This window comes from Colobus angolensis, unplaced genomic scaffold (genome assembly GCF_000951035.1).
Source record: "Colobus angolensis palliatus isolate OR3802 unplaced genomic scaffold, Cang.pa_1.0 Scaffold87, whole genome shotgun sequence".
NCBI classification, from domain to species: domain Eukaryota; kingdom Metazoa; phylum Chordata; class Mammalia; order Primates; family Cercopithecidae; genus Colobus; species Colobus angolensis.
The window spans coordinates 3,848,431-3,852,971 of NW_012122598.1; the positions used below are offsets into that span (position 1 = coordinate 3,848,431).

General features: G+C 51.7%; 2 protein-coding genes across 4 annotated transcripts in view; one reads left to right on the forward strand and one right to left on the reverse strand.

Annotated features, from left to right (window-relative positions):
• The window catches only part of SLC4A8 (solute carrier family 4, sodium bicarbonate cotransporter, member 8), a 128,651-nt gene extending 128,342 nt beyond the window's left edge, over nt 1–309 (reverse strand). The window contains exon 1 of one of the 2 annotated variants that reach the window (XM_011930638.1): nt 138–309. The gene's annotated coding sequence lies outside the window, so the exon portion shown is untranslated. The remainder of the gene's footprint in view (nt 1–137) is intronic. The other variant, XM_011930639.1, reaches the window with a different exon arrangement.
• Nucleotides 1–4,541, forward strand: part of GALNT6 (polypeptide N-acetylgalactosaminyltransferase 6) — a 41,070-nt gene continuing 36,529 nt past the window's right edge. The window contains exons 1-2 of one of the 2 annotated variants that reach the window (XM_011930636.1): nt 1–26; nt 666–753. The gene's annotated coding sequence lies outside the window, so the exon portion shown is untranslated. Of the gene's footprint in view, nt 27–216; nt 340–665; nt 754–4,541 lie in introns of those variants that run through there. The other variant, XM_011930635.1, reaches the window with a different exon arrangement.

The window sequence follows — 4,541 nt, forward strand, 5'->3', positions numbered from 1 at the left end:
GCTGCGGCTCTGCCTCGGCGCGACAGGTAAGCGTAGAAGGAGCCCGCGACCCTCTCCCCGGGAGGGTTCCCCTGAGTTCTCCGATTGCTCGGACTTCCCTCCGGCGGAGCTCGCTTCTGCCAAGTCCTCGCTCTCACCTCCTCCTCCGCCAGCCTTCGCCTCTTCCTCTTCCTCCTCACCACCCCAGACAGTAAAATGAAGGGGTTGGGCCAGGCTGGTCCCTCCTGCCTTCGCTCTCTGCCCGTCGCGGTGGCCTCTAGCTCCTCCCTCGGTAGGACCCCCCTCCACCTTGGCGCTTACGAGATGAATGAGGAGCCCAGGCTTCTGGAACTTGGAGGGGTGAGAGGGGGACAAGCCAGGGCCAGGGCTCCACACCCTCTTCCCCTCACCCATCCACGCCCTGCATTCCTTCTGTGCCCCGTCTCCCCAGATCGGGCCACCCCATGTGCTTTGGTACGGCAACTCTTCCAGAGAGGTTTCCTCCTGCCCTGCCACGTTGCGCCTGAGCAGAAGGGAACAGCGAGGAGAAGCCTCGCTGGTGGAGGTCGGTCTGATCCTTGCTTGGTTGATTTTTGGGGGTGGGGAGGGATCTGCCTCCTACTGCGGGGAAATGGAATCTGTTGGGTGTACATGACTGACTGTCACCGACTTCCCTATTTCCTCAGTTGTTCAGATTCCCAGGCTGACAAAAAGGAGAAACAGCTTTTACTTGCACTCAGGGCCAATCATCGCAGACCCAGACCTCTGCAGAGGGTAGGATGGGGCTCTTCTGTGTAAGGGGGTGGGGGGGTGGTCAGTTTGCCAGCAAAGCTTATAACAGACTCCTTCTAACAGCCGACAACCCATTGCAGCACTCTCAGAAAGGGTGTTAACTCTATGCTCTGAGCTGGCCCCCAGGCCTACACACAATTTACAGGCACTGGGTGAGGTTCATGGTTCTGGACGCACCAAAGAGCCTCGAGGACTTTTGTTCCTTTTACCAGAGATGTGTGTGCACCAAACAGGATCTATTCTCCGCTCCAGACAGATGAGCTGTCTCCCTTCCCATCAAAGGAAAGGTTAAGAAGGATGAGACAGGCAAATTTATGTGATGACCAAAACCAGGTCAGGTGAGGGGTTTGAAATATGCTTTGGTTCCAGCCATGTGTGGTGGCTCATGCCTGTAATCCCAGCACTTTGAGAGGCTGAGGCCGGTGGATCACCTGAGGTCAGGAGTTCGTAGAACAGCCTGGCCAACATGGCAAAACCCCATCTCCACAAAAAATACAAAAAATTAGCCGGGTGTGGTGGCAGGCGCCTGTAATTCCAGCTACTTGGGAGGCTGAGGCAGGAGAATTGCTTGAACCCGGGAGGGGGAGGTTGCAGTGAGCCAAGATCGCCCCATTGCATTCCAGCCTGGGCAACAAGAGCAAAGCTCTGTCTAAAATAAAAGAGAGAAAGAGAGAGAGAGAGATGCTTTGATTCCAATTCCTAGCAGGAGCCAGTAGGATTGCAGGCATTTCCCTAGCTCCAGTTCCTTAATGGTGCCAGGCACTTTAGGAACCCAGAGGTAATCAGAGAAAGCTGCTTCCAGGGGCACCAGGGCAGAGAGCAGGACAGGACCCTCAAAAGAAAGAGGGAAGTGTGCAGGAGACTGGGCTGCTCAAGATGACCTCACCTCAGTAATGCTGCCCACAGTCCTACAGTGGGCAGAACAGCTGACTCCTACCCGTAGCAGCATGGAAGAGCTCAGGGCAGAGAAGGGGAGGCCCTGATGTGTGTCAGGTGCCCTGTGAGGTCAGAAACATATTAGCCCAAGTTCAGCTGGAAGAAGTGGGGACAGGAAATATGAGCATGAACTTAGTCTATGCAACTACTGCCTCGAACAGACCTCAGGACCAGAAGGAGCAGCTAACCCTAGGGCTGAGGGCCTCTCAGAGCAGGGAGGCAGTGAGTATCATGGAGGTAGGCAGCTGACTCAGCCCTGTCACTAACTTCGATGCATAACCTTAGCCAAACACATAAACACTCCCTGGGTGGGGAGCAAATGAGAAGGTGTATGTGAAGTGTTTTGGCAAAGCTCCAAGCACCAGTCAAATGCAAGACAATGTGATGTCATAGTTAAGAGAGAGGGCTTTGGGGATGCATAGGCCTGAACTCAAATTCTGCCTCTGCTAAGTTTCTAGCTGTGTGACCTTGGTCAAGTTACTTCACCTCCCTGTGCTTCAGTTTCCTTCTGTGTAAAACAGAGAAGATAACTAACTTGATTTGATATGGTAAGCAGTAATATTTAAAAGGGTGATGGTATTCTCCTTAGCATCTTCTGGCTCCCACAGATATGTTCCAACATCTCCAGTCCTGGAAATGATGCTGAAGACCAGGTTGGGTGTGTCCATGCCATAGCTTGGGTGAACTCAGCTCTTTACACAGCCCTCTGCCCATTTCTGGGAAAGCCCAAATGTTCATTCTCATTTGATAGGGACGAGACTGAGGATTTGAATAAGCAGGAGGTTAAGTGCAGGGCAGTGCCTGCCTCTGTGTCGAGCTCAATGCTGTAATTGTGCTGTGTAAAAGGCCTGTGTGGTGAACAAGGGTGAGCTCACTCCAGGGAGGAGAAGGACTGTTAGAAGACTTTTGTGGCACCTGACAGCCCTGTGGGGTCCGCTTATTCTCTTGTACCCTGAACAACCTGGTCCTAAGGCCTAGGTAGAGATTTGAAGGAAGAAAGCAACCCAGTCCTCAGCTCTGCATATAATAGAGAATGAAAGACAGACTAGCAAAATAGCCTTGCCATACATCTCAAGGCAGAGGGGTGCGACAGGGATTGGAAGGCCAGGTAGATTGGTCAGGAAGAACATTCTGGAGACAGAATTTTGGGGACCAAGACTCAAGGATTGGGAAGGAGAAGGAAAACAGGATCCAGGTGGTCTAGCGTCTGGGCCTGTTGGTTCTCCCTTCTCCATGATATTTAGTGGGGAAGTCTCACATAAGGAAAGCTCAGGTAGTAGAGAAACTTGGGAACAAATAACACCTAGAAACTGAGGCAGCAAGATGCCCCTTAGTCTAGGAAGCCCTCTTGAAAGAGGGGAGTCTCTGGTAAGAGTCTGAAAGAAAAGAAATACGGCTTGCTTAGCAAGAATATAAGGAAAAGGCTTTGAGGAGGAAAAGATAGCCAGTGAGTGCCAAGCATCTGGCGGGGCTTGAGGGTGAACAGCAAACAGGAAGCAACCCGGCCAGGCCCTCTGTGTTTCTGCCACAGTCAAACAGTACTCAAGGAATATGAATATGGCTGTCCTGATTGTGAAAGAGAGAGAGGGGCCTCAGGCAAAGGAGGCTGGCAGCAGCTCCTGCTGATCCTCCAGATGCTGGTTGATAAAGACGCAATTTCAAATGAAGGATTTGAAAGAAAGGACGGTGAGGAACCAGGAGGCAGGGAATGAATCAGCAGGACTTGGGAGCGGGTGTGGGGTGAACCTGAAATTGAGACAGGATTAAAAAGGACATGTCTGAAGACTGGGACAGGGGCTGGCTTGTTTCAAGGACTTCGATGCTTCTGGCAGCAATGGGGAAATTGGGAAGGCCGGCTAGCATAGGAGGCTGGGCACAGACCCTGAGCCCAGGGGATGGTACATGGAGTAGCCAGTGGCCCCAGGTAAAAGTTCTGCAGCCAAGAGCAGACTAGGGGGTGAGGAGAAAAGGAAAAATTCAGTTCTAGTCTCTCCCATTAACCCCCCTTCCCAATCTGAAGACTGGCCCAAGAGGCCTTTGGAAATACCCCTCCTGTCTTCCACCCTTCTCATCACTTCCCTGTCTCTTCTCTGTCCTTTCCCCCAACTGCCCCCCTCAAGCCCAGTCTGGTTGTCACCAAGGCTCCTAGGTGATTAGAGAATCCCACCTTGTCCCCACCTGGAACCCTCCTTCCTTCACTTCTGCACTCCTAGGGATGAACCGTTGCATACCCCTGTACACCTGGCAGGGCCTACAGAGTCTCCAGGGAAAAACCTGTGAACTGTTGAACCTCCTGTTTGATGGCATATTATTTTGATTTTTGGTGACTTTTTATTGGAATAAGTCAACAAATATTAACCGAGAGCCTACCACATGCCAAGCACTGCTCTAGGTATACAGTGGTGAGCAAAGTTGGGTTGAGTTTTTCAGTACAAAATCCACGTTTGGGTAATTTAAGTTTAAAATATCATGCAAACAGGCTGGGTGCATTGGCTCACACCCATAATCCTAGCACTTTGGGAGGCCAAGGCAGACAGATCACTTGAGGTCAGGAGTTCAAGACTAGCCTGGCCAACATGGTGAAACACTGTCTCTACTAAAAAACATACAAAAATTAGGCCTGAAGTGGTGGCAGGTGCCTGTAATCCCAACTACTCGGGAGGGTGAGGGATGAGAATTGCTTGAACCTGGCCGGGCGTGGTGGCTCAAGCCTGTAATCCCAGCACTTTGGGAGGCCGAGAAGGGTGGATCACGAGGTCAGGAGATCGAGACCATCCTGGCTAACACGGTGAAACCCCGTCTCTACTAAAAAATACAAAAAAAAAACTAGCCGG